Raw genomic sequence first — 12,165 nt, forward strand, 5'->3', positions numbered from 1 at the left:
TGTAGTTTTCAGTGTAGAGATCTTTTGTTTCTTTTGTTAGATTGATTCCTAGATACTTCATTTTTTTGGATGCTATTGTAAAAGGAATTTTTTCCCTTATTTCTCTTTCTGTCTGTCTGTTATTTGTGTATAGAAAGGCTATTGATTTTTGGGTATTCACCTTGTATCCAGATACTCTACTGAATCTGTCAATTAAGTCTAGAAGTTTTTTGGTGGAGTTTTTTGGATCTTCAATGTAGAGTATCATATCATCAGCAAATAATGATAGTTTAACTTCTTCCTTTCCTATCTTTATTGCTTTAATTTCTTTCTCTTGTCTAATTGCTGTGGCTAATGTTTCCAGAACTATATTGAAGAGAAGTGGCGATAGTGGGCATCCTTGTCTTGTTATGTCCCCTTCTTCTTTTTATGATCAACTTGATTCATCCTCAAGACTGTGCTGTGGTCTGAAACATCTGGCCCCTTAGCTTGCATTGCCCTTGAGGCTATCAGCTCCTCAGAGACAAGGTCACCATCTCACTCCTGCAGTCTTCAGCTCCTAGCACAATGCTTGGAATGCAACACATGACTTAAAAATGATTGCTGAATAAATAACCAATTTTCTTTCCCAGTGAAAGTTTCATCTCAGGAATGGCATTACATAAAATTGCCAGGTGAATTATGTCTTCGGTGTCAAATCTCTGACAACACAGTGAAACGAGGGATGGGCAGAATAAAGTCACTAATGAGTTGAAAGTGAATAGAATGGGCCTCAGCTAACTCTCATGTATGTCATCAAATCTACACAGGGGTAAGGCCAAGAGTTTTCCTGGCACAAACATTTTCATGATGAATGAGGCTGATCTCACAAGAGCTCATGACTGTAAGGCAAGGAGCATGAATAAAGAGATGTTCAAGAGCTGAGAACGTCAGAACTATGACTCGGAGGAATCCTGAGTGACTCAGGGCCCACAGCTCTTTGGATCTTTATCCCAGGAAACATTAACTTGTGAAAAAAGAGAATGGCTCAGATGAACTTAAGACATAACATGAAAATGATGGTGTGAGCTCCTTTGAAGTCAACTAGCCAACATATCAAAGGCTTCTTGGGTAAATGGTCTTTGGATAAATGGCTGTTAAATCAATTCGTTTTCTTATTGCATCACTAAACTTGGCCATTATGCCTTGCACATCAGACACAGACATTTAATTTACTAATGCACTTGACTCATATATCCCCATACAGATCATTATGGGAGAACTATAGCTCTGTGCCAGACACCATAGACCCAAAGACCAAATTCACAGAATTCCTGCTGGCAAAATCTCACCGTCTACTAGGGAAGAAGGAGAGGTAGGATGACAAACCGGGTATACAATGCTTTGTGACAAGTGGGTAAGTAGAGGCTGCAGAAGTTACCAGAGCAAGGACTGGCACTGCTTTGGGGGTTGGGGAAAGGAATGATCTTTGAGGGGCACATGCTCGGCGCTGCTCTGAGAGTGCCTGACAGACAAGGTGGGGAGTTGAGATAAGAAACAGGGACCCAAACAAAGTAAATTTAAATACACTGAAGAAAGAGACATGGGGTGACAATAGAAGGAAATAGAAAGAAGCAAGTACATTCAATAGGAATGCCACGGTTAATCTGCGCTGAGCTTGGAAGATGCCAGCGGTTCCGGCCACGCAAGGCCATCCAGCAGTGCAGTGCCGTGGGCCATCCAAGCTGCGGCTGAAAAGCAGGAGAAGCTCATCACTGAGGCGTGTTTGTGCACGTGAGAAGGCCAGGTGGAAGGGATTTGTGTAGGACACCAGCAGCACTGGAGTGCTCAGACTAAGGGAGGGACGCTGAGACAGATCACTGCGACTGAAACCCAGGCCACCCAACCAGCAGGACACACTCCCAGGGTCACCAAGCCCCAGATCTGAGCTGGCAGCAAGGAATCTGGATCGTGGGGGGGACACAGAGACCCCATGAACGCTGGATGTCACTAGACCCCTGGATCCCAGGTCTGGAAGAAGAAGAACCCCCAATGGATGAGGGCAAAGAGGGCAGTGGCTACTGCTGGACACCCAGCTCAGGATCTGAAGTGAGGCGTGGTGGGGGTGCGCTTGAGGAATCTGCTCTGGCAAGTTCTCTACCTTAATTCAGGGAAGCAGCATCCGCCCCATCAGTCACCCGAGCTGAAGGCTGAGTCATCTGTGTCTCCTTCACCTCAGCCTCCGCCCCCAGTCAGTGAGTCACTACAGCCTGCTGAGAACTCCTCTGGGCCTCCTCACTGTCACTCTGGAGCCCTTCTCTCCTGGGGCAGAGTGGAACAGGCAAGGGCTGAAGAGTCGGTCAGCCTGGGTTTGAATGCTGCTCCCTAAATGTGGCCTTAGCTCTTCCCCGGGCCTTAGCACCTTCACCTGTTGAACGACAAGATCACAAACTATGTGGGGTTATGAGAAGGACTTGTGGAGGAACTTTGTGAAATCAAGAGCACTACACATATAGGCCTCTGTAATCAGGATAAGTTGGCTTTTCTGGATCTCAGTGTAGGGTTACATTTTTATTTTCCTCATTGAGTTTATTGGTACATTCTAGGTATACAGTACAGTTACATTCCTTATTGGGATCTTGTACCTTTACGTGACAGGTCTTGATTCTCATTTTTTTCCCCTTGTCCCTGCCCTCCCTTCACCCCTTCCTCCCTCCCCATTTACAAACACTTTATTTCCATTTTTTCATTTTGTCCTATTTTTTTCTCTTTTCCCTTATTCCTTTTCCCCTACCCTTCTCACTTTCCCTGCACCTTTAGCCCTTTTCTTCCTATTTCACGTGGTCAATTATCTCATTAGGATCTTATGTACTATTATAGTTTTTCACACCAGAGAAACATTTCGGTATAGGGTTACATTTTTAAAAAGAAGAAAACAAAAAGGGCTAAAGGTGTAGGGAAAGTGGGAAGGGTGGGAGAAAGGTAATAAGGGAAAAGAGAAAAATATATGACAAAATGAAAAAATGGAAATAAAGTGTTTGTACAAGGGGAGGGGAGGAGGGGGTGAAGGGAGGGCAGGGATGGGGGGAAAAATGAGAACCAAGACCTGTCCTGTAGAGGTACAAATTCCCAATAATGAATGTAACTGTACTGTGTACCTAAAATGTACCAATAAACTCAGTAAAAGAAAAAAAAATAAAAAGAAGAAAACAGATCCAAGTGTTTGTTAAAGAACCTCAGGTGTTTTGTCTTAGCTGGCCAGCTCCTGTTCTCCCTCTGCTGAGCCCAGCTTCCCCCTAGCGCCTCTCCTTCGCTTCCCTGCTTGTTCTACATCTTTCTCCAGGGCCCGAGCACCTGGCTTGGGCCTGGCCAGTTAACAGCACATTCCTTTGGTCCTGCGTGTCAATCAGGGGCAATCATGGTTCTGGTTCCTAGCCTGTGAGCCATAAATGAACTATTTCTGGAGTTCTCAGAAGAGGGACTCACCTTCTTTTGCCCCTGGACCCAACACTGAAATTGGACCTCTGAACAACTGGCGACTGCCCATGTAGCGAGGAATGGAACCAATGTAGCTGCGGGCAGAGTAAAAAGCTGAACAGAAATCAGATTTCGATCACGTTGCCTGAGAGCCTAGATCAAACTGTACCTGAATCAAGCAATCATACCACGAAATAATATTTAGTTACAAGGGCCTGAAATTCCTATTCCCCTCTAAACCTTTGTGTTTTCTCTTACTTTTAACAAGTGAATTCTACCATATGCACTTGAACAAAAGCAGGGTTGGCAAAGTAAGGGAGGAAACCACAATACACAATACTCAAGTTTGGCGCTATTACATTTCTCTTCCCCCACAATCTCACATAGTCCCATCGGTACTCCCGGCTTCTCTGTCCTCTCTTGTGCACGGATCCTAACAAAATATTTTAGCTTTCTCCCTCTGATACCCCTTCTCCAGGAGACCCACAGTACTGAGCATCAGATCCAGTGCCTTGTGCATGCTGGGCACGTGCCCTACCACTGTGCTACACCTCCCGCTCTCTCTGATTCAGTTCGAATCCTCCACTTCTCCCAAACCTTCTGCTAGTCTGTTACACTACGCAGCACGACAAGATGCCTGCGCTTAGCACTGCGAAGACTGGATCTTCCTCAGATATCATGATGTGGTAAAAAGGCTAGGAACACGGGGATCTTTATATTTTTAACCTTGTCACAGGCTGTTTTACTAAATCCTGACTGACACTAAGTTGTATGAGCACCAGAGAAGTTTATGGCAGAGCAGCAGCCCGCTGTCATTAATTCTGCAGCATTTGGCATTCAGACCCCACACGCTGGCCCCGTAACAGACATTCAGACACACAACCCACACGCTGCAGGAGCTGGCCTGTTTCATAGAGAATAAAACACAAATCAAATCAATAAATACTCTTAAATGCCCACTCCATTTAGGGTGTGTGCAAAGACTCTGTTTTTAAAATATGATTTTATTTTTATTAACTTTGTGGTCAATCTGTGGTCAACTGCACAATTTATAAATTTCAAACATTTTTATTAGATCAAAATAATTTCATGCAGTATTTTTAAAATTCATGCTATAGCCCATGAATGCCAGAAGATACTAGAGGAGGGAGAAAACTGAACGAAGCTCCCAGAAGTCAGAGAAACCTGGACAGTTCTAGGGAGAAGAGGCAGGAACTGGGGGGAAGGAGAGGAAGTCGGTTACTGTGGAAACCGTTTGCACGAAGGTGGTAATTACAACTTTGGTCTGGCAGTTCCATTTTCCCATTTCTCGTTTGATTCCTTTAGAGAAACTGCTTCCTACCCTGTGTGTGCCAAGACCTGTCAGGAGTAGGACCCTACCATCCTCACCATGGGGGGTGATCCTGGGCCAAGCTACCACCCCCACAGCCACAGGGACTACTTCAGGGGAAAAAAATAAAACAATACCACAACACAGCCGAAGCAAATGAAAATGTTTCCACGATTAATGTAGGGGCAATGTTTCGCTCAGGACTGGTAGGCTAGAGAATTTGGTCCAGGCTGTTGTCACCCATCACATAAAGGGAACTTGCCCTGTAGAATGGACACAGATGGGCAAAAGATAGAGAAAAATCTCCCCGATGACAATGTTTGAACCTCTGGATGCAGCTGGGCCTGAAGCTAATCAATCCTAATACACTTCCATGTGATAGGAATGTCTTAGTTACATGCTTATTGCTGAGACACAATAGTTGACACCCACAACTCAAAGGAGCAAAGATTTATTTAGCCCACAGTTTGTAGAGGTTTCAGTCCATAGTCAGCTGGTTCCGAGGCTGCGTGGCACAGCAGAAGAGAAAGAGCTCATGTCATGGCTGTGGGAAGCACAGAGAGATGGAGGTGACAGCGTGCCTATCCGGGCCATGCCCTGTAACCCATCTCCTCTGACCAGATCCCACCCACCTAAGAGCAAGTCAGCTCTAAACTCATCAGTGGATGAATGAACGTCACACCTCACGGTCCACTCTCCTCCCCAAGTCCCACTGATGAGCACAGGAGGCTGTGGGAAGACATCTATACAAACCACGAGTCAATAAAGTCATTCTTCGCTGAAACTAGATGGAGTTGAGTTTCTGTCATTGTCTCTCGGTCAACTTTTTGGTTTTGTTTTATTTGTTACTGGGAATCGAACTCAGGACCTTATGCTTGCAGGGCAGGCAGCGGCACCACTGAGCTAAATCCCTGGCCGCTCCCCCACCCGAGTCAGTTGCTAAGCCACTGAAGTAAAACAAAGAAGTTTTGCCAAGATATTAACATAAATATTCCTATTTTCTGCATTCTTGTACAGGGAAGTTAACCCAGTGGTCTACAGTAGTCCCCTCTTATTCACAAGGGTTACATCCTAAGACGCGCCCCCCAGGGGATACCGAAACCACAGACAGTACCAAACCCTAAATATACTATGTTTCCTATATATCCATACCTATGATACAGTTTAATGTATAAATTAGGCACAGTGAGGGCCGGGGATTTAGCGCGCAGTGGTTCCGGCGCCTGCCTCTCAAGCTCTAGGGCTGGAGTTCGATCCCCAGTACCAAAAAAAAAATTAAATTAGGCACAGTGAGAGATTAATAAAAGCATTGTAGCAGTATACTGTAGAAGTATGTGAATGCAGTTTTCTCTCCCCGCGCACTGTCTCATTGTCCTCCCTTCCTCTTCCTGTGATGAGAGGCGCAATCCCACACAATGGGATGGAGCACAGTGAAGGACTCAAGGACGTAGGCTTTGCCATGTGCCGTTAGGTTATTACATCAGGACAACGTGATCATGAGCACTGTGGTGCTAAACAGTCGCTCTGATAACCGCGGCGACTGCTAACTAATGGGCAGGCAGGTACCAGGGAAAAGGGATGACTCACGTCCCCGGCGGAACACAGCAGGACAGCAGGAGAGCTCCTCGCACTACTCAGAGCTGTGCACAATTTAAAGCATAAGAATTGTTGACTTCTTAAATTTTCCATTTGGTGTGTGGGGCCACAGTTGGTTGAAGGTAATGGAAATTAAAAAGCAAAACAAGAAATAAGAGAATGCTATTGTCCTTATAAAGATGATAAAGGAAGCAATACACGTGAACTTGCCTTTAAATAACATATAAAGGAGAAAATAGAAAATCAAATTTGCTGTATGGTATAATAATTAAGCATAGATTAAAGCCAACAGTATAACTAAATAGAAGTCATTAATTGTAATTAAATAAGAATTATTCATCATAAATAAAAGCCCGCAATTCACCAATCCTGGCAGAGTTAAATTATCAAGATATCCATTAACTTCTGGCATCAAGAAAACAGGCCTCCCTTCAAGGGCCTGTTTACTTGAAGAGCAGACAGTTACTCTCCCAGCTTTGCTACCAGATGGGCAGAGACAATCAGCAGCTTCATGGTTTGCCCCATCTGGCCTGCCAAGCTGAACTGTCTAGGCAATACTTCCCTGCTGAAATACAAAAGAGAAGCAGCAAAGACAACCGTGTGAAGTCATAAGCCTCGACCGGGTCCTGAGTCACAAATGCAAAGGTCTACTTGCCCTGCTCCAAATTATGTTCTAGAGTATGGCCTATGCCTGACTCATCCTTTATTAACAACCTTGCTTCACTTCCCCTTGCTCCTCAGGAAGAGAACACTAGAAGCTTGAATTCTCTGTCCTGGCGTGGAACCTGCTCTGCACCTGGTCCGCAGTGTCCACCCGGAGAGGAGAGTCAGAGGTCAAGGGGAAGGGGACAGAAGAAACTGCCTACGGAGAAGCATCTGCTCATGTCCTAACACTTGGGCTCGGGGCTCTCTTTGCATTTGCTCCATGAAATATTTTCTATCTTCAGGGACACTAAAAATTTTGCGAGCCTCTTATCTCAATGTTAATTCTAGCCTTTCAGGGAAACATTTCTGAATTATAATCATGGATTTTCCTCTTCCGCATCTCTATATGTGTGGTCTTTTCTCTACAGAGTCAAAGACATACGGATCCCTGGAACACCAGAAAGGGAAAATCAAAGAAGATTTTTATAACAGGAATGTCAATATTCTTTTTTTTAAACAAAACATTTATCGGTACATTTTAGATATACATAATGATAACGTTCATTGTAGGCAATTTGTACTTGTACAGGACATAACTTGCTTATTCTTTTTTTTCCCATTCTCTCCCCTTCAGCCATCTTGCCCTTCTTATTTACAAAAGCTTTTCCATTTTTACTTCTATCCTCTTTTTCTTGTCTCTTCATTCTTTTTCCCCTCCCCCTTCTTTGTTCCTCTTCTCATTTGAACATTTTTGTCCCATTTCCCAAAATCTATTACACATTTTAGCCCTTATTTCCACTTTCAGTTTCTCACACCAGAGAAACGTGTGTCTGACTTATTTCACTGAAGAGTATGGTCTCAAGGTGTATCCATTTAGCTAGAAATGTCTCGAGGTCATCCTCATTCATGGCAGACTAGTACACCATTGTATAAAAAACCCACATCTTCTTTATTCATTCATTGTTGATGTGCATTTGGGCTATTGCAAACTGTGCCATTATAAACATGGGTGTGCATATGATGCTTTAAATTCTTTCAGGAAGATACCAAGAAGGGGAATAACTGGTTGAATGGAACCTCTAGTTTTAATTTTTGAGGAATCTCCACAATGATTTCCACAGTGGTTGCACCCGTCTACACTTCCACCAACAGTGGAGAAGGGCTCCTTTTTCCCTGCAGTCCTGCCAGCATTTGTTACTTGTTGATTTTGATAGCAGCCATACTGTCTGGAATGAGATGGAATCTTAGTGTTGTTTTAATTTGCGTCTCTCAAATGACCGGCAATGCTGAACATGTTTTCATACATTTATTTGCCTTTTCTACTTCATCTGAGAAGTATCTATTCATTTCAAATACCCTTTTTGGATTGGGTATTTAAATTAGGGGGGGTCTGATTTTTTTAGTTCTTTACATATTCTAGATAGTAGAATCAGAGGAACAGCTGGCAAAAATTTTTGCCCACATTGTGGGTTGTCTCTTCACTCTGTGATTTCTCTTGCTGTGAAAAATCTTTTTATTAAAATGAGATCCTAGTTGTTGATTCTTTTTTTTTTTTTTTTTTTTTTTGGTACTAGGGATTGAACTTGGGACCTTGCACTTGCTAGGAAGGTGGCAGAACCACTGAGCTAAATCCCTGGCCCATAGTTGCTGATTCTTGATAGTTCCTGTGTATTCAGGGTTTTTTTCATAGAGTCTTTGCTTATACCAATATCTTGAGAGTTCTACCTATTCTGTCTTCCAGCAGATTCAGTGTTTCTGTTTTAATATTTACATCTTTGAACCATTTTGATTTTAGTTTAATGCCAGGTAAAAGATATGAGTCTAATTTTAATCTTCAGCAAGTGGAAAGCCAGTTTTCCAACACCATTTATTAAAGAAGCTATCTTTCTTCCAGTGAAGGTGTTTGGCTCTTCTGACAAAGCTAAGGTGGCTGAGTATGTCTGGAGTTGTTTCTGCACTCTCTAGTCTGTTCCATTGATCTTTGGGGTTTTTTGTTTGTTTGTTTGTTTGTTTTTTGACAGTACCATGCTGTTTTTCTCACAGTAGCTTTGTACTATAGTATAATTTGAAGTCGGGGATTATGATGCCTCCTGTCTTGCCTTTGTAGTTCCAGAATTGCTTTTGCTATTCTAGGTATCTTCTGGTTCCAAATGAACTTTACATTTGTTTTCTCTAACTGTGACATATGCTGCTGGGATTTTGGTGAGAATTGCATTAAAGCTTTATAATACTTTTGGAAGTATGACCATTTTCACTATATTGGTTCTTTCTATCCAAGAACAAGGGATAGCTTTCCATTTTTCTGATATCCTCCTTAATCTCCTTATTCAGAGTACTGTAGTTTTTCAATGTAGAGGTCTTTTATTTTCTTTGTTAGATTGATTCATAAATATTTCATATTTTAGGATGCTATTGTGAAAGATATTTCCCTAATTTCCCTCTTGGTGAGTTTGTTATTCGTGTACAGGAAAGCTATTGATTTTTGAGTGTTGACTTTGTCTCTGGCTATACTACTGAATTTGGTTATTAAATCTAGAAGTCTTTCGGTGGAGTTTTTGGGGTCTTCTATGCAGAGTATTGATTTGCAAATGTTGAACCATCCCTTTAACCCTGGGATGAATCCTACTTGGTCATGGTGCATACACCTCTTGATGATTTGCTGCATTCTATTTGCCAGTATCTTATTGAGGATTTTTGCTGTTGTGTTCATTGGGGAGATTGGCTTGTAGTTCTCTTTTTTGCTTGGCTTCTTCTCTGGTTTTGGTATCAGGGTAACGCTTGCTTCCAGGAATTAATCTGAGAGTATAACTTCCCTTTCAATTTCATTAAAGAGTTTGAGAAATAGCAACATTAGGTCTTCTCTAAATTTCTTGTAGAATTCAGCAGTGAATCCGTCAGGGCCTGACCTTTTCTTTGTTAGTAGGATTTAATTACACCTTCAACTTTATTTACTGATATTGGTTTATTTGGAATTTTTATATCTCCTTGATTCAGTTTTGATAATTCATATGTATCTAGGAATCTGTTCATTTCTTATGTGTTTTCCATCTCATTAGAATACAGGTTCTTGAAGTAGGTATTAATGATTTTCTGGATTTCTGCAGGATCTGTTGTGATTTCACCCTTTTAATTCCCAATTGCATAGATTTCAGTCTTTTCTTTCTTTTTTTGGTAAAGTTGGCTAAGGGTTTGTCAATTTTACTTAATCTTTCAAAAACCCAACTCTTCGATGCATTGATAGTTTTGTGTTCTTAGTCTACATTGCACTAATTTCTGCTTTGATCTTTATAATTTCTTCCCTTGTACAAGTTTTGGGCCTCACTTGCTCTTGTATTTCTAGAAGCTTGAAGTTCAACATTATTAGGTTGTTTATTTGAGCCCACGCTGTTTTCCTGGTGTGAGTATTCACCATTAAAAATATCCCTTGTAAAACTGCTTTCATCGAGTTGTATAAGTTCCAATATGTTGCATTGGCATTATCATTTAATTGTAGAAATTATCTAATTTCTTCTTTAATTTCATCTGTGACACATTGGTTGTTCAGGAGGATGTTATTTATGGAGTTCTTGTGGTTTCTTTTGCCACTGACTTCCAATTTGATTGCACCATGGTCTGATAATATGCATGGGATAATTTCAATTCCTTTGCATTTATTTAAGCATATTCTATTAGCTAGTATGTGGTCTATTTTGAAGAATGCCCCATGTGCAGCCTGAAAGAATATATATTCTGATGTTGTGGTGGAACACTCTGTAGACATCTACTAAATCCATCTGTTCAAAAGTTTGGTTCAGTTCTAATATTTCATTGTTGATTTATTTGTCTAGCTGATCTGTCTATTTGTGACTGTGGAGTACTGAGGTCCCCCACTACAATTGTATTAGTGCTTATTTGATTTTTCATGTCTATTAGTATTTGTTTTATATATTTGGTGCATATATGTGATTGTCATCGCTTCCTCCTGGATTGTTTCCTTTGTAAGGATGTAGTGACCTTCTTTGTCTCTTAGTCTTGGCTTAAAACCCACTTTGTCTGAAAACAGTATAGCTATCCCTGCTTTTTCTAGGTTCATGTCAAATGGAGTATTGTTTTCCAGATTTTGACTTTCAGGCTATGAATTTCTTTTTGAATCAAATATGTTTCTTGTATGCAGTATATTGTTGAATCTTGCTTCTTGATCTATTGTGCCAAACTGTTTCTTTTGATCGAGTTGAGACCATTAATATTGATGGTTATAACTAATATGTATTGATTTGTTCTTGTCATGTTATTTTCCCTGGCATTGGCTCCCCTTTTTTCTTCTTTCTGTTTAATTTCTTGCCTTACCTGATGGATTCATTCTGTTGGGGTTCATGGAGTTGTAATCCTCATTATCTCTTTCTAGAATATCCTTCAGAACACTTTTGAATGCTTTTTTGGTGTTCATAAATTTCCTCAGGTGTTCCTTATCATGGTATCTTATTTCTTCATCAATTTTGAAAGATAGTTTTGTGGGATACATCAATCTGGATTGGAGGGTGTTTTCTTTTAGGGCTTAAAATATTTCATTCCAAGCTGTCCTTACTTGAGAGTTTGTTTTGAGAAGTCAGATGTGATTCTCATGGGCTTGCCTTTGTATGTGATTTGTTTCTTTTCTCCAACAGCTTTTAATAGTCCCTTCTTCTGTTAGATTTCTAGAATCTTGACTATTATGTGCCCAGGTGTAGTTTCTTTTTTTTTATCATGGCTAATTGGAGTTCTATATGCCTCACTCATCTCTATGTCAAATTCTTTTTCCCTGTTTGGGAAGTTTTCTGCCACTACTTCTGTGAACAGATTTTTTGTCATTTGTACTATCTCCTTTCACATCAATTCCAATCAATTTTATGTTATTCTTCTTTGCATCATCTAGCAGCTGTTGAACTGATTTCTCATGGTCCCTTGCTATTTTCAAGAAATCTTTGTTTTCGTGATTGCTAACCACAATCCTGTCTTCTATATCTGATATTCTGTCATCACGTTGGCTCATTCTGTTGCATATACTCTCAATGGAATTTTTAATCTCTTGGATATCTGCTTGAATGTTTTTCATGGATTCACTTTCTTTCCTATGCTGAGCATTCATGGTTTCCATCATTTTCCTACATTCCTCTATTTTATTATCCATATCTGCTCTAGAG

The sequence above is a fragment of the Fukomys damarensis genome, unplaced genomic scaffold (assembly GCF_012274545.1).
Source record: "Fukomys damarensis isolate Sample0158 unplaced genomic scaffold, DMR_v1.0_HiC HiC_scaffold_12, whole genome shotgun sequence".
Taxonomy (NCBI): Eukaryota; Metazoa; Chordata; class Mammalia; order Rodentia; family Bathyergidae; genus Fukomys; species Fukomys damarensis.